This window comes from Microcebus murinus, chromosome 12 (genome assembly GCF_040939455.1).
Source record: "Microcebus murinus isolate Inina chromosome 12, M.murinus_Inina_mat1.0, whole genome shotgun sequence".
Taxonomy (NCBI): domain Eukaryota; kingdom Metazoa; phylum Chordata; class Mammalia; order Primates; family Cheirogaleidae; genus Microcebus; species Microcebus murinus.
In genome coordinates this window covers 56,769,416-56,791,063 of record NC_134115.1, presented here as the reverse complement: position 1 = coordinate 56,791,063, position 21,648 = coordinate 56,769,416, and the positions used below count along the sequence as shown (strand labels likewise).

The window sequence follows — 21,648 nt, the reverse complement described above, 5'->3', positions numbered from 1 at the left end:
TTGTCCCATTCCTCAAGACTCTTGGCTGAGTCTCTACATAGAGGCTCTAGAGATGTCTGCATTAGAGCGTATGGAGTTTTTGCCTGGATGACCAGAGGTGAAGCTCCACAACCCTGGCTGTGTTCTGGATCCAAGACTAGCTTTGGGAGAACAGACAAAGGAAGTCTGCAGACAATATCAGGGAAGTCAGGGTCTAGAACCAAGCTAATTTGGACATTAATCTGAAGGGTTTGAACAGAGAGGCAAACTCAGATTTGAGGCACAGAGATAGAACAAGTGGTCTTAGAAGATGGGGCAGCAGGTAGTTCTGGACATACTCCTGAAGTGCTGGATGGAGACAGGGGCTTTTATGAAGCAAATTCATCCTCATTAATGATGCTGAGCCTCTGAGAACACAGAGTACTGTTGGGTAGAAGCTTTTTCTGCACACTTTTTTTTTTCTTTGAGACAGAGTCTCATTCTGTTGCCTGGGCCAGAGTGCAGTAGCATCATCATAGCTCACTGCAACATCAAACACCTGGGCTAAATCAATTCTCCTGCCTCAGCCTCCTGAGTAGCTGGGACTATAGGTGCACACCACCATGTGCAGCTAATTTTTCTATTTTTTGTAGAGAGGGGGATCTCACTCTGTTGCTCAGGCTGATCTCAAACTCTTGGCCTCAAGTGATCCTCCTGCCTCGGCCTCCCATGTGCTAGGATTACAGGTGTGAGCCACTGCGTCTGGCCTGCACACATCTTCTAGATGCAGGGCCTCATGTCCCCTACCCCACCCTTCTTAAGAGCTTGCTTTATTTCCTGCCTCAGGCAGAGGAACTCAGGAAATCCTCCTAGAACCCAAACAAGATTCAGGCTTTCATTTTTTCTAGCAGGCAAGCAAGTTCTAGAATTCGCTGTGGCTTCAGCAGAGATCATCAGTATTATTGCCTCAATAATCTAGCTCCCCAGGACTCCCTAAAGGCCTGGGATTGAAGCCCAGTCATAGGCTCAGCCTTCCAGGAAGTAGGTTTGTCATAAGCCCTCGGAATTCACAAACTGATCCTTACAGATTTTCCCTCAGTGACCTCTCAAAAGTCACTAATGATGAAGACTTTGTGCCAGATGGTCTCACCTTAGGCCCTATGAAGCATTCACAAAGCCTTTTAGCCTTTAAAGAATTACCTATTTTTGATACCAAGTGTATCAACTGAATACGAGAGGTTTAACAGAATTAACAACAATTTGTATCTAGATACAAGATGGTTTTTAACCTACAATATTTTTATGATCCTGCCATGCTCCCCAAGGCTCCTGGAGGCAATTAAAACCATGCCCTTGGTAATGTGGCCCACTTCAGTTGCTCTTTTGCCAGAGTTTTAATTTTTTAAAACAATTATTTTATTTTATTTTATTTTTTTATTTCAGAGTATTATAGGTATAGAAACATTTTGGTTACATAAATCGCCTTTGCACTGCCCAACAAATGAGCCCATTCACCAGATAGCACGTACCGCATCCGTTAGGTATGGATTTACCCATTCCTGCCTCCCCCTCCCATCTGCCTGACATCCTATGAATGTTATTTCACGTATGTGCACATTAGTATTGATCAATTAGGACCAATTTAATGGTGAGTACATCTGGTGTTTATTTTTCTATTCTTGTGATACTTCACTTAGAAGAAGAGGCTCCGGCTCCATCAAGGATAATACAATAAGTAGTTCATCATTTTTTTTTTTTTTTATGGCTGAGTAGAACTCTGTGGTATACACATACCACATTTTGTTAATCAACTCATGTATTGATGGGCACTTGGGTTGTTTCCACATCTTTGCAATTATGAATTGTGCTACTATAAACATTTGAGTGCAGGTGTCTTTTTCATAGAATGTCTTTTTTTTTTTTACTTTGAGTAAATATCCAATATTGGGATTGCTGGATCAAATGGTAGTTCTACTTGTAGCTCTTTGAGGTATCTCCATATTGCTTTCCACAGAGGTTGTACTAGTTTGCAGTCCCACCAGCAGTGTATGAGTGTTCCTATCTCTCTGCATCCATACCAACATTTGTTGTTTTGGGACTTTTTTTTTTTTCCTTGTAAACAGTAGAGTTTTATGCAAATATAAAGTTTTGCACCTTCAAAGCTATCACTACAATAAAGATACTTATTCAATTAAACATCTTAAAAAATATTTTAACAATGTACAAATACATTCACAACATAATCTACTGATTACAAGATTCCACCAAAGTTTACAGTACATACAACAGAATTTACAGATGCCTACAATAGTTTGTAAATTGGTTTAGTTTACAGCTAAATATACTGCTTTAAAAAATACCATTAATACAAAAGTATGATTTACACTATCCCCATTAGCAAGAAAAAAAAGATTCATAAAATAAAAAGTCTTTTAGGCATTTATTTTGCCAAGTGCTTAAATGATTATTCTTGTTGTGACATAAGAATAATGCTCTTTTAGTGATAAAAGAGAGATCTTATTAGCCCAAGGACTACTAAAGAGCTTCCAGGAAGTTCAAGAGTAGAATCTGGTTATTCTTGTCGTAAAATAAATAAAACAGCAGCAACCTCTGGGTATCCTTTAAACATAAACTGTGAAGATTCCATTTATGTTAACTGGGCCATAAGTAAATGACTTATTACAAATAAAAATAAAACTTTAGAAACTAGGTAACACCACTAGCCCAAATTTGGATTTTACTTGCTTGTGTATATCTAAGAAATTTTACCATGAAGTACATATTTTAACAAAATAAGCCAAAGTGCTCACCATAATCTACACAAATAATATGTAAACACATAGAGCTTGGAGATAAACTAAGAACATCCTCTTATGGATCAAAATGCAAAGGCCTCTGTTACATATATAAATGAACACACTTTCATTAATTTGGGATATATTGATACTACATAACTATGCACATATGTATACCATAAGACAAATTTTAAACATGTTTCTAGCGATAACACACTTTCTAGCCCCAACTACTAGAAAGAAAATAAAACTTAATGTGAAAATTACTTTTACTTTTTTTAAATAAAATTGTTAAGTGGAAAAACAAACCCAACACTCCTTATTACAACACGGACTGAGCTCTAAAAGGTTCAGTCAAGAATCTCTTCGGTTGTTCCCCAATGTAGCAAAATTTGTAAGCTTTCTTTCTTTATTCAGGAAGTCTGATCATCTCCAGTGTTTTGTCTTAAAAACTGCTTTCCCAGATATGAGGTGGCCATGCTGGTGAAGTTCTTCCTGCTGCCCACTTTACACCTGATGTAACCATATAGATTGGCACCTTGGAGCACCACACCCATGATAACCACCGCCAGCCACTTTACTCTGAAGGAGAGGAGGGCACTAAAAGCAAATATCACCCACAGCACTGGACAGGCAATAAGTCCTAACCCAAAGATTCTTGATTCAGCCTCTGAAACAGTTTTATTTTCTTGAGGGGTTGCCTTCCTGGACTCAAACACCCAATGGCTCTTTCCAACTTCATCAGTATGATTCCACCAACGTAGGCCAACCATTAGTCTACCTGTGACATTCTTCACTGCCCAAAAGTCACATGACAACAACAAGATAATTGTCACCATACAGGCAATAAAGCTGCTGCTGAGCAATTCACAGAGAAGATAGACCATAATTGCACTGACTCGAAAGAATAAATGGAAAAATGATGCCACTGGGTGTCTGATTTTGGATTTTTTTGGTCTGTTAGTTGTCTCCTCTTCTGCATCAAACAGTGAAACATCTTCAGTGTCATCATTACTGTCCTGCTGCAACATGGCGACCCTGCGCCTGTTTTGGGACTTTTTGATAAAGGTCATTCTCACTGGAGTTAAATGATATCTCATTGTGGTTTTGATTTACATTTCCCTGATGATTAGAGATGTTGAGCATTTTCCACATGTTTCTTGGCTTTAGTCTATCTTCTTTTGAACAGTTTCTGTTCATGTCCTTTGCCTACTTTGTTTGATTTTTTTTGCTGATTTTCATCCTATATATTAATAGATTAATAGTCCTATATATTAATAGATTCTAGTTATCAGCCCTCTATTAGATATAGAGCATTCAAATATTTTCTCCCATTCTGTAGATTGTCTATTCACTCCAGTGTTAGTTTCTTTGGCTGTGTAGAAGCTTTTTAATTTGATCAGGTCCTATTTATTTATTTTTGTTGTTGTGTGATTGCTTTTTGGGTCTTCTTCATAAATTCTTTGCCTAGGCCAATATCTGTAAGATTTTTTCCAGCATTTTCTTCTAGAATTCTTTTTTTTTTTTTTTTTTTTTTAAGACAGAGTCTCACTTTGTTGCCCAGGCTAGAGTGAGTGCCGTGGCATCATCCTAGCTCACAGCAACCTCAAACTCCTGGGCTCAAGTGACCCTCCTGCCTCAGCCTCCCAAGTAGCTGGGACTACAGGCATGCGCCACCACGCCCAGCTAATTTTTCCTATATATATTAGTAGGCCAATTAATTTATTTCTATTTATAGTAGAGACGGGGTCTTGCTCTTGCTCAGGCTGGTTTCGAACTCCTGACCTTGAGCAATCCTCCCGCCTCAGCCTCCCAGAGTGCTAGGATTACAGGCGTGAGCCACCACGCCTGGCCTCTTCTAGAATTCTTATGATTTCATGCCTTAGGTTTAAGTCTGTTATCCATCATGAGTTGATTTTTGTGAGAGATGTGAATCCTGTTTCAGTCTTTTACATGTGGCTATCCAATTTTCCCAGCACCATTTATTGAATAGGGATTTTTTTCCCCCAGTGTATGTTTTTGTCTGCTTTGTCAAAGATCAGATGGCTATACGAGGATGGTTTTATATCTGGTTTCTCAGTCGTGTTCCATTGGTCTATATCTCTATTCTTGTGCTAATACCATGCTGTTTTAGTTGCTATAGCTTTGTAGTATAGCTTGAAGTCTGGTAAATTGATGCCTCCCAATTTGTTCTTTGTGCTTAAGGTTGCTTTAGCTATACAGGATCTTCTCTGGTTCCATATGAAACATAGAATTATTTTTTCTAGATCTGCAAAAAATGATGTTGGTATTTTAATAGGGATTGCATTAAATCTGTAGATCACTTTGGGTAATATAGACATTTTAACAATGTTGATTCTGCTAATCCATGAGCATGGTATGGTTTTCCATCTGATTATGTTCTCTGCTGTTTATTTCCTCAGTGTTTTGTAGTTCTCCCTGTAGAGGTCTTTCACCTCCTTAGTTAAATATATTCCTAGGTATTTTATGTTTGTTGTTGTTGTGAAAAGTATTTAGTCTTTGATTTGGTTCTTAGTTTGATGGCTGTTGGTATATATGTGTGCTACTGATTTGTGTACATTGTCTTTGTAACCTGAGACTTTGCCCAACACAGGTGCACCCAGATTCATAAGGCAAATCCTGCTTGATCTAAACAAAGTGTTAAACAGCAACATTGTAATAGTGAGGACTTCACCCCTTTTACAGAACAGGGCAGATCCTCCAAACAGAGAATAAACAAAGAAACAATGGACTTAAACAGAAGTTTAGAACAAATGGGCCTAACAGATGTTTACAGAACATTCTACCCTAAAACCACTGAATATACATTCTTTTCATCAGCTCATGGTATGTTCTCTAAGATTTACCACATACTGGGCCACAAAACATGTCTCAACAAATTTTATAAAAGTAGAAATTATATCATACATCTTCTCAGAGTTTGAGTTTTTTAAAGAACATCTCCTCATCACATCTGGAAGTGATGAGGTGTGACTGATGTGGAGAGAGGAAGCTTCTGAAGCATTGTAGGCCATGGCGGTGGCATTGTGGCAGGCCCAAAGTGTTCTCCAGCAATTTCATTGTCTCCCAAACAAATGGGGCCCAATGTACTGGCCAAACTCAGCAGCTAGACGAAACTACATAAACTGTGGAGTGGTAGGGAGCAAATATTTTTCCTTTTTTTTGAGACAGAGTCTCACTCTGTTGCCTGGGCTAGAGTGTCATGGCGTCAGCCTAACTCACAGTAACTTCAAACTCTCTGGGCTAAAGCGATCCTCCTGCCTCAGCCTCCTGAATAGCTGGGACTACAGGCATGTGCCACCATGCCTGCCTGATTTTTTTCTATATTTTTAGTTGGCCAATTAATTTATTTCTATTTTTTAGTAGAGACAAGGTCTCACTCTTGCTCAGGCTGGTTTCGAGCTGCTGAGCTTGAGCAATCCTCCCGCCTCGGCCTCCCAGAGTGCTAGGATTACAGACGTGAGCCACTGCACCCGCCTGTAGGGAACAATGTTATTATAAGGTATCTCAGCCTGCATGGGGAAATTTAGGCTATGGAAGACTCAGGACCCTTTTGAGCTGTCTATACACTCTTTAGGAGGCTTCGTCACTTAGAGCAAATATATTAAAATGCACCTACATCTCGAATTAAATGTAAAGTTTTCCATAAAAATATTGAAGGGATTTTTATAGTTTTACCTTTGAAATTATTTGCCTATGAATGATTATTCAATTTATAATTGATTATATCTCTTAATCAGTTGTTCTGCCTACTCAGGAACTCTTGCAAGACAAAAGAATCTAATCCACAAATGTTTTCATCTGTAATGAATATTTTTATGAATAATAATTTTAACAATGAATTTGACATAATGTTATATTTTCAGGAGTTAATTAAATGGCTATTATAATAATTTCAATTGTGGTGCCTCTAGCTTAGAGCCAATTCATTTGTGTTTTTCCACATGCCCCTGGAAACCTGGTGGGCCCCAGCCTTCTTGTGTCTAACCAATAAAATAGCTCTGAGGGAGTCTGACTCTGATGTTTAGTGCAGGAATGAAAGATTTAAAGGTTACAGAGTCGTTGTTTTCAGATATTAGAAGGTCTGTATGTCGGAGAGGGATAAGACCAGTTCTGTGGTCCTCCATGGACTTGAGCAGTTAGCTCTCCAGAGCAGCACATCAAAGAGGCTGTCATGGGAGGTGTGTGACCTGGAAGTGTTCAGTGGAAGCTGAAAGGGTCTTCTGTAGAGGTTGGGAAATTGGAGAGGGCCAAGGATTGAGAGTCAGAAGATCGGAGTTCAAATCCTTGTACTAATCATTACCTGTGTGACTTTGACCAAGCCACTCAGTCTCTTTGCATTTCCTTTTCTTCATCTGTAAAACGGAGATGTGTCCCAACTTGGCTTATCACACAGGGTTGCTGAAGATCTAGGCGGGATCATTTCAAACTCTGAGTCAAGTTGATAAGTTCTATGCAAACGTTAGAGTTATATCTCTAATTCTAAGGATAGTAATGGAGCACCTAATAGTAATAGGATGAAAGGAAATCTACAAAATGAGTCATTTAAAATTCATTAGTATTACTGACAATAATCTTCCATAGCATAAATGACTTCAAGAAAAGTATAAGGAAAACTTAAAACATATTGGAGAGTGTTGCCTACATTTACTAAGTTAAAGCTCTAAAAATACAAAATAATATGGCCTTTGAGCTATAGAAATGAAAGACTAGAATTAACGGGGTTAGAGCTGAAAGGAATGTTGGACAGAGTCCAAACAGAGTCCCAAACTCTTGTCTTATACGTAGGAAAATAACATGTCAAGTAAATGAGTGACTCACAAAATGATTTCCATTTATTTATACTCTACCTTGTTTCCTAAAGTAATTCAAGTGGATTATAAGAATACATACAATGAAATAGGAAAATCTAAAATAAAAATGAAGTGGTGATTATGGATAATAAGTTAAGACATAATGGCCAAGTAAAAGGGGGAAGTGGATTCACAGTGACAATATGTAGGGCACAATATTTCTATAGAATTATTAAAAATGCAAAAAATTTGACTGTGAGCTTCCTGGTAGCCAAAGCAAAATTGGAAACCAAGCTAGTGATAGAGCTAGCATAAAAACCCAGTCCTAGTCCAGTTTGCTTTTTGCTTCATTTAAAAATTGCTTTTTATTGAATGTACTTCTTCTGGTCTTAAAAATAATGTTTGGTATGGTGTTCTTTTTCTTTCTGTCGATTTGTTCTATCTGTGGGGATGGCCTTCATGAGAGGAGTAATGGCTGTTTCATGTACCCTGCTGACTTCAGAGAATGCCCCACTTCCTGTAAATAAATGCCTGGGTGGGGATTGCTTTTCCAATCTGCTTGATCTCTATCACCTTTGCCTTAACCATTCTGCTAAGATTTAATCAACATCTGATGCCAAGTTTTCCTTAGCTATTTGTTCCTTAGGTTTATTATCCCCTGCTAGGATCTGACATCTTGTCAGAGTTCCCTGTTGTCAAGAGTCTTTGAAACTATGTAGCCCATTACTTTACAAAAGAGGAAACTGCGGGTTGGTGACTTGTTAAGTGTTTTACCCAAGGCCACACAGCAGCAACTGACCTTTATTGAGTGCCCATATATGTCTCATTGATTCTTACAACAAACCCCAATAAATAAATATTATCACCCCTTAATACAGAGGAAAATGAGGCACGAAATGGTGAGTGCTTTGCCCCAGGTCACAAGAAGAGTAGGTGAGGGAGCTGGGATTTGTACTCAGTTCTGTCTAGTTCCAAAGTCTATTTCTGTAAGCAACCCAGCATTGTCTGCTGGTAAGATGGTGATGGAGGTTGGACTGAATTCAGTTCTCTAGACTCCAAGTCTAATGTTCTTCCCGCTACACTTTAACTCCGATCAGAGAAGACTGTTTCAGGCACTAATTCCCCTTGTGCTGGAGAGGTGAGCAGCCCCAGTCCTGGATTTGGGGAGGTCAGCACTAAGCTTGGTCATTGTTTGTTCTGCATTTTGGAGACTGTTTCTCTGGCCAATGGTGTCAGGATCTATAGACATTTTTGGCTTTTTCAAATGGATTCTTTAGTTGACCTGGAGCCAATGGTTTAAATCCAGGGTTCTCAGCAATTCTATTGAGGTGCACTTGTGTGGGGCAGTGAGTTGTGAGGTGCCAGTAATTAATAATAAAGTAATTAGGTTGGGCACAGTGGCTCACACCTGTAATCCTAGCACTCTGGGAGGCTGAGGCGGAAGGATTGTTCAAGGTCAGGAGTTCGAGATCGGCCTCAGCAAGAGCGAGCCCCCATCTCTACTAAAAATAGAAAGAAATTATCTGGACAACTAAAAATATATAGAAAAAATTAGCCGGGCATGGTGGCACATGCCTGTGATCCCAGCTACTCTGGAGGCTGAGGCAGAAGGATTGCCTGAGCCCAGGAGTTTGAGGTTACTGTGAGCTAGGCTGATGCCATGGCACTCTAGCCCGGGCAACAAAGTGAGATTCTGTCTCAAAAAAAAAAAAAAAAAAGAGTTTGAGGTCAGTGAACTGTGATCACATTACAGCACTTCAGCCTAGGTGACAGAGTGAGACCCTATCTCTACAAAGTTTACTGGCTCAAGCAGTAAACTTTAAAGAGCGTTTCCTGCCACACTGTGTGTAGAGCTCTGTACTTTTTAATCTTACTTTACAAAAGGCAGAATATTTGATGTCAAAGACCTTAATGTCTACTAGGGAACAGGAGAGCAACCTATGCTAAAAGAACAAAACACACCCAAACACACAACTGTGTTAGTGACTGCCAACTTATCTAGTAACTTGAGTCTTTGTGGACACTTGGTATTATGCAGATAGGGACAATCACTCTTGGTCCAGGCCAGCACAGTGTCCTATTCAATGAATAATAGACCAGCATATAAAAATTATAAGCAGATTGAAACATTCTTGCTTTCTCTTCTGAAAATGCCAGAGCAGAACTTCTTAAAAATGCAACATTGCAGCTGCTCCTAACTCTGTCTTCTCCCCCACTCTGTGCTACTCCCCAAATCTTTACCCAATCAAACCCACATGAGCTAGCCTGGCTCTCCACTCTCCAGTATTTGCTCAGCTCTTCATTATGTAGGTCAACTTAGCTTTTTTGGTGACTTTAATTTTCCTTCTTTCCCCATTATCTTGATTCTGCATGATAGAAAAAACAAGGTCTAGGAACTGACCTAAGATAACTTCCTCCTTAGATGGAGGCAGGGGAGTGCTTGGGGGAAGTGGCTGGGACGACTCATGCATTTTTTTGTCCCCTGTCAAATCAACTTTAAGTGCAACCACACTGTGGCAAATTTAAAATCTCAAATTCCTACCAGTTCACACTCTAATGTGTGGACTCCTGCTCCTTATGCCTATCTAGAAAACTGAAAAAGTACATCTAAATGTTATTCTAGAAACTATTTTTAGACAGGCTCAGTTACCCTCCAAACTCATATAGTATGTGGTAGTCTCCCCTTATCCACAGGGGATATGTTCCAAGACCCCACACTGAGAATAGTACCAAACTCTGTATATACTGTTTTCTCCTATACATACACACCTATGAGAAAGTTTAATTTATAAATTAGGCACAGTAAAAGATTAACAACAACAAATAATAATAAAGTAGAACAAGTATAACAATCTGCCTGCATCACTACTCTTGTGCTTTGGGGCCATTATTAAGCCAAATAAAGGTTACTTGAACACAAGCACTGTGACGCCACCATGACAGTTTATCCGATAAGCAAGATGGCTACTAAGTGGCACATGGGCAGGTGGTGTCCATGGTGTGCACAGGCTGGACAAAGGGAGGATTCATATCCTGGGAGGGATAGAGCGGGACGGCAGATTTCATCATGCAATCAGAAAGTTGCACAATTGAAACTTATGTATTATTTCTGGAATTTTCCATTTAATATTTTTGCAGTTACTGTGGGTAACTGCAACTGCAGAAAGCAAAACCACAGATAAGGGGGGACTACTGTATTCTGAAACAAAGAGTCCATGGTTTGGCATTTTCCATTGTTCAGGATTATTTGTGCTAAGAGTTTTCTCCCTGGGTTTGATAACAGAGCTTGTCGACTGTGGCTCAGAGTGTGTGTGTGTGTAGGTGTGTGGAGGAGAAATAGTTCCTTGGAGACTTTAATAAGAGAATGGAGAGGAGTTCTCAAGATTGATAATGAATGATATCAGAGAAGTAGGGGCAGGGAAGGGAGGATGCATAGCAATAGCTTTTGGAGGGCTAGAAAAAAATTTTGTTTTTATTTTGAACCTGAAATGTGCAATGTATTAAAATTAAGGATTTCAATAAACCTGAAATAGTTGGGTGATGTATTAAAAGTAGTATTGAGTTCTCAAATCTTTGACTTCTAATTTATATGCTTTTTACATTGATATCCTTACTAAACCCATTGTAATTGACTTTACTTATGAGCACCATCATTTGTAGTCTTACTGTTGCTAATGATGAATAATTATTTGTTTTGTGCTGAATGCTATTTTTAGATTAATTTTTACTGTAAAATATTTAGATTATATTTTAATCTTTTTCTTTTAGTGGTTTCAGTATCAGAAACAAAAGATGTTTGGGAATGAAAGTTAGATAATAGATTTCACTCATATCAAACAAAGTTTATAAATGAATCCGAATTTTATTTTCAAGGCCCTTACAACTCATGTTCCCAAATGTGAACTTGAAATTGGTTAAGATTCGAGTAGTCAGTCAGGATCTACTAGCCTTGGTTCATGCTATTTGATCCCAATAGTCTAGTACCCATGGTTCTTGGGCCAGACTCACATGAGTACCTCCAAGATTTAGAGAAAAAGGAAGTTTAGCAGATGTATATTTAATCCACCTGCTGAGAAATGCTGACTGATGGTAAAGATGAGTGAAAGATAGCATTTATGTGACACCTATAACTTCTGGAAGGATATATTGAAGGTTATAGACCTTGTTCTCTCTCTCTCTTTTTTATAGTAACACTAAAAAAAATTGGAGAAATGGGCAAAAGTAAAATCTCCCTTTGGAGGCTGATGAAAATTGTCAGATTAGATGGGCTCTTTGGGAATCATTACTTCTTATAATGCTCTGTGTATATTCAGATGAGCACAAGAAATCACATGTCAAGGTCACCCTGCTCAGCAGAAAATTTCCTTAATGCCACATAATAATGAGTGAAAACGGTTGCAAATAAGGCTTTGACCACCAGCAACTCATTAGGACTGTCTGTACTTGAGCTCCACTCTTTCTGTGAGCAGTGGAGCTTCTGTTCAAAGACCCCAGTGTTTTTGGACAGTGATAGTTGATGCTTTTCTGCCAAAAGTCTGTCAGCTTAAGTATTCAGCCAGACTCAGGCTTGTTGGTGGCACCCAGGTTAGAGCCCATATTGCCCTCCCCAGCCCCTTTCTCCCTCCCCCCCTCATGTTCCCCCTGAAGGCAGGCCAGCCTTCCCCTTGGGATCATGGCAACCTGTTGTCCTCAGAAAACCAACCTTTAGGGTTCTGTCATTTTAGTTGGAAATTCTAACTGTCTTGATGTTTGGAATGACTGTGTCCCCCAGTTATGGTTTGGAAAGATAATCAGGCTCTCAGCCAGGTCTGAAGAAAAATACTGCCCCAAACTCCTATGCAGAGCAGTGAATGATTGGAATGCATCCAGGAGATCAGCCCGGCAAATTCTTACCAAGGAAAGCCATTAGTCAGTGTTTCCGTTTTACTCACTATTCCTGTGGGGAAGGAAGGGAAAGTATTGGGTGATTACACTAGGTGCTTAATGTATGCGATCTCACCTATAGCACAACTCTGGGAGGTGGGTGTTATAGTCCCCTTGGAGAATGAAGAAACTGAGGCTCAGTGAAGTTGTCACTTGCTCAGGAACTTACAAATACTAGAGCTGAAATTCTAGCTACCTCTTACCTTAAAGCTTCATTTTCTCTGAGGAGGTTCTTTCTGAAAAACTGCAAAAATTGCAGATGATCCCTCTGGCCTCTTCAGTACTGACTGGTGCCCTTCCAGAGCTGTCTGACCATCCAGCTGGGAAGGAAATATTTAGGTAACAATTGGAAAGTGATGAGTCCCCTACCGAGAGTTAGTGAAGGAAGATTGGTTGATCACATGGTTACATGTAGTGTTCACATGTAGTGTTGTAGGAGGGTTGCATGCCAGTAGTGGTGTATGTATCACTGATGGGAAATTTAAAAAACTTTAATAGTTGTATATTTTAATGCATATTAGAAGAAAATTGGGCTGGGTGCGGTGGCTCATGCCTGTAATCCTAGCACTCTGGGAGGCTGAGGCGGGCGGATTGCTCAAGGTCAGGAGTTTGAAACCAGCCTGAGCAAGAGCGAGACACTGTCTCTATTATAAATAGAAAGAAATTAATTGGCCAACTAATATATATAGAAAAAATTAGCCGGGTATGGTGGCACATGCCTGTAGTCCCAGCTACTCGGGAGGCTGAGGCAGGAGGATCGCTTGAGCCCAGGAGTTTGAGGTTGCTGTGAGCTAGGCTGACGCCACGGCACTCACTCTAGCCTGGGCAACAAAGTGAGACTCTGTCTCAAAAAAAAAAAAAAAAAAGAAGAAGAAGAAAATTGACCAGCACATTGGCATATGATTTCACAGATTTTACTCTTTAGATACAGCTAAGTAAAAACTAATAAGCTATCTCACAGAAGCACACAAAATAGATAGCAGTGGCCCACAGACATTCCAAAAATTGTGAGGGTAGCATGTGCCTGATGTTTGGGAGTCATGACGTGGCCTTGCTGGATTTAAGGGTGCAGAGGCTCAGCCCAGCCTGGGAGGATCAAGTGCCTGTGCTCAGTCAGGCAGGCGCAGTGGCAGCAGGGGCAGGGAGATTGGGATCTAGATGTGACATGAATGGGCAGTGGAGGCAAAACTAGACTGCAGGTGGCAGAGCTCCTGGGACCAGTGGCCCCTGAGACTCCACATCTTTCAGACACTGCCCTGCTTTCTTCTCAGGAGAAGAGACATGTAGGGGTGAATGGTCCCTAAACAGAGACTCTGGTCTGATCTGCATGGCTTTATGACTTGTTGGCCGTGGAAGGTGGCCTCATTCTTTCTGTCTTTGTCTCTTGGTTAAGAGCTCAGGCTGCGAGTCTTGTGAGGCTCGGAGTCACTTATTGACTGGTTGTGTGACTTAGACAAGGACTTACCTGCTTTCAGCTTCAGTTTTCTCATCTGCAAAATGGGAATAATAATAGCACATCTTCATAGGGTTGTTGTGGGGATTAAATGATATGTTACAGGCAAAGCACAGTGGTGGGCTCAATAAATGTTAGTTGTCCTTGTTATTATTAACTGATAATGCTTACAGGGGATTAAGCTCTTTCACTACACAGTGACTTGGGCTTAGTGTAGCCAGATATTTTATTTTAATCAATAACACTATAACATCATTTGAGTTTAATCATAGGTTAATTTGAATCCAAGTCCTTGCTTATAGTTCTCAAATACTGAGGGAAATTATTATGATTACAATATAGTCAAATCCCCTCTTCTCTCAATCCTCCTATCCCCTCCTCTGGGTCACCTGCTGAGTCAGGAGCGGATGGGGCCTCTGTTGCTTTGGGCCACGCCTCATCCCTTTGCGGAAACAGGCAGCCGGGCTGATGGCTCCCCCTGCACCCCACATGCGAATTGGCCTGCAGGTCCCTTCTTGCAGCGTTCTGCATCTCTAGGGAGCACTGAAGGTTATTCATAGTGTCGGCTTTGGCCACAGTGCCTGAGGACACAGACATATTTTTAGTAACTCCTCCCTAGGGTCTGGCTGAAAAGGTCAAGCCTATTTTTTATGAGTAATGTCAACTTCTGAATAAACAGGGTGAAGAACTCATTTCTGTTAATAGGGCCCAAGCAATGTCAGGGTGTGGGCCTCCCCCACTGCCTCCACTTTGGAACGTCATTTTGCTGATGATTCATAAGGAAAGTTCTTTGTAAACCCCAAAGCAGTTTATAGGTGTTCTTATGCTGGAGAGGAGAATGAGGGACCGGGTCAAAGGCAGCCCTGGAGAAGACAGGTTAGGTGAATTCAGAGGGCTGGATCAGGACCAGTGAGAGGTAGATATAGGGAGAGGTTTTGGGTTTCATGTTTCTTGCTCATCAGAGCTGAGCGGAAACGGAATGTCATATTGCCGAACAATGAGCACCTTGAATGTATTCCAGCAAAGACTGGAAGGATATCCCATGATATTGGTGCCTGGGGTCAGGTGGGAGCAGGAGACTGTCTGAGATGGGCTTGGAGGCCCGTCCATGGCTGTGCTTCAGTGATTCTGGGGGTGGAAGTGGGAGCTGCATTTCAGGTTTGGCACTGAATAAGGTAGACACCAAAAAAATAAGGTGGAGTAGCCCTGAAGATAAACCTATCTATGACCACATTTTCCTGGGGCTGAGTTTGCGTTTCCATTTTTCCCCCATATTTTACTTAATAATAACCAGGAGATTTCATCTATATGTCTACTATAATGGGTTAAAATAAAACTAAATAGGACTAAAATACATTTTTCATCTCTCTCCTCTCCCAAATTTCAGTAATAGTCATCCTTAGATTTATCTCATTGGACCTTGACCTGTCAGATTCCTTTTAACACACTAAACTACTGAGTGGGGTGGTTACGTGACTTGCCTAAATTGTGCAGGGGGTGAATGGCAGAGGCCAGACTTAAACCTTCTGGCTCCTGGTCTAGTGCTCTTTCTAGTGAATTGGACAGCAAGCGTCCTGCTGTGGGGCATTGGGAAAACCCATGAAAACCAGGGGGCTGAGACGAGCACAAAGTCATATGTGAGGCCAGAAGGCCACCTCCTTTAGGCGGAAGTCCTTTCTCTCTGGTAAAGGGCTTGTACATAATAGGCACTCAGCACGTGTCTGTTGACTCGAAGAAAGCCACACCGCCAGTGCCTGGTACCTAGTGACTAGTCCGTAACTAGCTACTGACTGAAAGCGGCACAGCTTTCAAGGGCTTCAAGGGAACCGTCCACCAAAGCTCAGGGTGCATGAAAAGGCCCATGTCTTTGTCTCATTACATTTTCTACTCCTGGGTTCATAGGTAGGCGCAATCCTTGGATGGTGGCAAGGCCACCTACATTCTTTGATGCCTCCTGACTTAACCTCCTTTCTGGGCTTGAACTAAGATGAATTTCTCTGAGGATCCTTCCTACAAACAAGGGCATGCAGCCCAGCAACAGCCTGCTGGGCATCCAGGTTGACTCATTAGATGACAAGCAGCTCCTCCTCCTGCCCCGGCCCTGCAGCAGTCCCGATGCCGGAGCCTTCCAGGCTCCCGACAGCAGCTTAGCTGTGATCAGCAGAGCTCCCAGGTCTGGAGTGGCTGGACTCCAAACCCAGCTCCTTGGCAGCTCCTAATTGGGCTGCACCTGCCAAGAGGTAATAGAAAAAGACTTATTAATATTTTTGAAGTGCAACTTTGTACTTTTTGATAAGTAGTAAATAGCATGTTGGAGCTTTCTTATTTTGCAGCCTAGCCTACAGGAGGCACATGAAAGGTATTTATGGCTTTCATAACTGTGATCTCACTCCTTCCTAATTGCCAAGTGGTCCTCCCCTGTTTCTGCCTGTGAATCATCCAGGACTCATAGTCATTGTGACTGGCTGTGAGAGGGGCTTTAATCATCCTGAAGATTCTAGGGTAGCTTGAAAGACAAATAATATGATGTAAAAGATAGCTGCTTTCTTCCATTTTTGTTTGGGGACTTGGTTAAAAAAATGTTAGTAGATGGGACAATATTTAGGTTTTTGTTCTGTGCCAGTAGTTATAAGAAAGGATTACTGGCTTCAAGAGTGGGCAATTCTCTTCAAGAAGTGGGCCCCTCTTCAAGAGGGGCATAGTGGTGCATGCCCCTAGTCCCAACTACTCAGGAGGCTGAAGAAGGTGCATCGCTTGAGCCCAGGAGTTCAAGGTTGCAGTGAGCTATGAGGCCACTGAACTCCAGCATGGGCAACAGAGTGATTCCCTGTCTCAAAAAACAAAACAAAACAAAACAAAACAAAACAAAACAAAACAAAACACCACCACCACCACCAAAAAAACCCAATCAACCAAACAAAAAAACCAAACCAAAAAACAGTGAGCAATTCTAAGAGGAGAGTGAGACCACAGATAGGAGCTCCACCAGCCCTTGAAGATGCAGAGACCCAATCCAGAGGGGTGGAGAGAGAAGATACCAAGTATGGAGTAGTGGTTAAGAGCCCTAGTTTTGCAGGTAGACTAATTCAGTTCAAATTATACCTCTGTTACTCATTAGGTGGGTAATATCAGGGAAATCACATAACTTTTGAGCTTCAGCTTCCACACTTGTTTGATAGGGATGGTGATATATACCCCATTGGGTTGTAGCACCTACTCAGTGGACAAATGCCAGCAACATTGTGCTTAATTTTGATACTAACTAGGTCTGCAAGCTTAAGCAAGTCACTTAGCTTCTCTGGGCCTCATCTGAAAGACATTAAAGTAGATAATTCTCTATGTAAGTTGGGGTCTAGTCAGGAGACAAAAACCAGGCCAGTTATTTTAAGAGGGAAATTGCTATAAGCCATTCTTAACTAGGTATTAGAGAACTGGAAAGACAACCAGGGAGCATGGAGGAACCACAGAGGTAGCAACTGCAAGAAGCAGCTACCACCCTTAGTGCTGGAGGACAGAGGGAAGAAGCTGAGGCTGTTAAAACTTAGAAGCCTGGAGAAGGGGGCCCAGCTCTTAGCATGTGTGGGTTCTGGTGTCTCTGGGAGGGTTGTACAATGCAGCTGGTGCTGAGAAAACTGCAAACAGATCACTGCCATAGAGCTTCTAAAAAAAAAATGTTGCTGGGGCCATGCTGACCTAAATGGGAAGTGGGCAGAAGTATTGGATGGCTTCTCCCCACAATTGAAAGTGCTTAAGGGAGCAGCTGGCGAAGGAGAAATGGGCTCTGCAGGGTCCCATCCCCAGCATCACAAACCAGACTGCACCAGGGTGGGCTTGGATCTGAGAGACAGCAGCTTAATGACTGATATAATCTCTAAGGTTCCTTTCAGGTCAGAGTCTATGAATCTCATGCAGAGAACAGCCGGACTCTGGGCTCTTGGAGAGCCAGCATGATATGGTAGAATGAGTTTGAGCTTTGGAGTTAGACAGATCTGGGTTGGAATCCTACCTCTGACCCTAACCAGCTGTGGGATATTGAATAAGTTACTCTGAATTCTCTGAGTCTTATTTCCTCCTCTGTAAAATGATGGTACAGTGCCAATGCCTATCTCACAGGGTCATTGTGCTAGTTTAACAAGAAGACACAGAAGAAGTGCCAGGCAGGGGTGACTGGCACATACATGGTAGCCATCCTTATTAGGGATTCGTTTTCAGTGGGTGTCTGATGATCGGCTTGTTCTCTTTGTTGGCTGCACAAACGGATGGCGCTGTTTTGTTTCTTCCACTCCAATGTGGCTTGGTGGACTGTGGCAAGGAGCTTGGGCAGCAGATTAGCAGTGGCTAAGGAGCCTCGTGCCCACTGGGGCACCAGGGGCAGCATTTGCGTGGCTACTCTTGGTTCTTCTGGGAAGCTGTGCTTCACCCAGACTGGGATGCAGTGGGCTGATTCCTGAGTGTGGGTTCCCAACATCATGCTAAGCCTGAGCTGCTGTGAGTGGGCTCCCTTGGAAGCTGTTCAAGCCAGAGGCAAGAACTTGATTTCGTAGGCAGAAACCGTGTAAACTAGAGAATCATCTAGAATCTTTCCCCTCTACTCAGCATAGTTCCTATCCTCTTACTTTCTCTGGGTGAGCTCTTAGACTAGAAATAATACAGAAATACAGACTTCATATTATTGGTGGCATTAATAACTGGCATTTATTAGGTACCTATTTATGCAAACTATTATGCAAGGCCCTTTGTATGCATTATCTCTTATTGTTGAATCCTACAAGGTAAGTTTTAGTTTGCTAACATCACATTCTAGGAAACTGAGGCACAGAGCTGTTAAGCCTGCCCAGGGCTTTCAAATAGTATCAGGTGGAGCCAGGATAAGAACCCAAGTCTGTTGGGTTCTAAGCCATTCCTTCACTATTAAGCCAGCCATTCCCCAATGATGATTAAAAGTACTGCAAATTTAACTTAGAACATGTCTGGACTTGGTGGGGTGGGGAGGGCGGTGGTCACACAGTGGCAGTTTACCTAGCAGTGCACCTAATGTGCTTCCTTCCAACTTCCACTGAAATAACAAAGTGGTTTAAGTGACATCTTTTTAACAACCCCTCATGCATCTTTACCCAGCATCCCAAGAAAATGCCTAAAAGACAAAGATGAATACTCATACCCCAAACTGATAGCTTTTGGTATGATTTAAATCTGCTATGAAGAATATTTTATTTGACCAATATCCTAACAGTTATTGAGGAGGAAGTCCTATGTAATTAAACATGTTCTTTAACCCAAGACAAGGCAGGCAGGTTTTTATAGTAAAACAATTCACCTAAAAGTTACATCTCTGAAAATTTTTTCCCCTTAGATTTCTAAGTGATTTTGAGACTGTCTGCTATGATCATCATAGGTATTGAGATTAAGAAGCACCATTTCTCAGAAGCCCCTGCACTTATCATGGCCATCCTTCTCCTTCCAATAGGCCTACCACAGATTTAGCTAGAACAGGTTTTATTAAATTCTACTGGACACATGAGACAAGCTTCTGAAAATACAGATTCCCCAAAATTGTGGGAACAGTGAAATTGGGTTGAGAAACAATTCACGGACTACAGTTGCTTCACCTCACATAAAAGAGAAGTACTGTTTGCTTAAGAGAAGTTGGGAGATACCTTTTGCTCCCCCATTGTCTGTTCACTACCTTGGTGGCCTTAGGGCTGTGCTGACTAAATTCTAAATTTCATTTGGAAAAATTAATGGATGAGAATATTCAGGGACAGTTTGGGGGAAAACAGTATGAAGAAGAGTACTTTCACTATTTGATATTTAAAAATAATACAAAGTTAAAGTAATTAAAAGAATGTGTTACTGGAAAAAAAGATTTGACAAATAGATTTGGAATACAATAGGTAAGTTTGAAATGGACAAATGATATATATAAAATAAATGCATGACAAAGCTCAAATATCTGAAGGGAAGGAGGATTATAAATAATCCTTCTGTAAGAATAAATTATAAATTATACAAATAACAAATTATAAATTGTGCTGAACCAATAGATTAGCATATGGGAGAAATCAAATTATATCCTCACCTCACCCTATTTCCTAAGTTAATTCTAGACTGTTTAAATAATTTGTTATAAAAAATGAAACATTTTTGGAAAGGAGTTTACAAGATAAAAAGCAATGGAGTTGAAAGGAAAATATTGATAGATTTGTCTGCAATAAAAGATGAAAATATCAGGTTCATTTGATCCTTCTGGGAAGATCAAGTGAGATTAATATGTATTAAAATGCTCTGCACACTGCAATGTGGAATAATTTAAAAATGTTTGGAGCCATTGATCAGAGGATATAATCTTTTCATCTGATGGTCCCAATTAAAACTCTATCCCAATCTTGACTTGGGCATGCTAGGATTTAGTTCATTAGAGCTGTTTTGTTTTAACAAAAGCATAACTTGAAATTTATTTTCTACCATATTTTTATAGCAAAGGCATTCATCACTTTTTTGAGAATGAAAGTAGTACCGAGCTAATGTATATTGATTCATTCTTTTAAACAGTTTCTGCTTGAAGACACAGGAATGCATTGGGAGTTGGAATTGTAGTAAAACTAACAGCTCTCTGGATTGTTGGAGAAGTTTTAACGACAGACAGGCTGTTGTGCAGTTTGGAACAGGGCAGAGCTACAGGGAGAGGGACTGGGCTGAGTTGTGTTTTCTTAGAGAAAACAGCAAGGGCTTTGGAGCAGACAGATGTGAGTTGAATCCTGACTCCTCACTTACTAATGGATATCTCTGGGTCAGTTACTTCTTTGTTCTGTTCATGGAAGGTAATAATAGCTCCTATCCTCTTTGGGTTCTCACAAGGACTAAGTCACTGCCTGAGAGGAAGTATGGAAAGCACGGAGTCAGGCCCTGTGCAGCTCCCATCTCCTTCCTTGCCCTCCTTTCTTTGTACTCCGCCAGCTCCGTTACCTTCAAAGCTTACTTAGTACTCGAACCTAGGAGGTGCTGGAAATACTAACAAGAAAAAGACATAGCTCCTGCCTGCAGGTTGTTCACGTGCCCAGAGACATGGACACTTGACCAAGCAAGTCCCAAACGAGGTGATGACAAAGGTTTACTGCAATTTTGTGGGAGCTCCAAGAAGGCGGCTCCTGGGAAAACAGTTGAGGAAAGGTTATCAGAACTATGCGCTGCAGTGGGCAGCCGCATCTCTGCCTCCTCACTCACTCCTCTCAGATGCCTGAAACTAACAACCCACAGGGAAGGTTCTCAGCAAGAGCAACTACAGCGCCATTACCTGGCAGCTGTTCCGACTTTCTGAGCCTCCCCCGCAAATGAGTGTCTTCCACATTCTTGACCAAATTCTTGTGCCCATTAAGCCACCTTGTCCTGAGAGGACTTCAGCTTCAGCTTTAACCATGGATGAGAGGGGGAGTAGCTCTGATCTCACACACAGTAAGACTCTGAATGGCATTTCTTGTTAGTGATGTTAGGTCTGCGGCCATAAAGAGGAACAAAAAGAAGACATTCACCCTCTCCAAGGTGATCCCTTGGGCAGTGAAGCACGTAACGTGAGCAGAAAACATGGGGCTGGTGGCCTTGAGGAACGACCACTGTGGGAAGCCTGAGCCGCACAGTGATTGTCTGCTGTCAACAGATGGCTCCTTCACTCCGCGGAATGGATTAGGAGCCTCGGTCTTGGGGAGTG

The 21,648-nt window shown here is 41.3% G+C and overlaps 2 pseudogenes across 1 annotated transcript; both read right to left on the bottom strand.

Moving 5' to 3' along the window:
* Positions 1-21,648, bottom strand: part of LOC105874394 (cytochrome c, somatic pseudogene) — a 148,110-nt pseudogene that overhangs the window by 32,478 nt on the left and 93,984 nt on the right.
* On the bottom strand, positions 2,380-3,798 carry LOC105874714 (Golgi apparatus membrane protein TVP23 homolog B pseudogene; annotated as a pseudogene). The gene has a single exon (XR_012922107.1). The product of XR_012922107.1 is annotated as a Golgi apparatus membrane protein TVP23 homolog B pseudogene (transcript).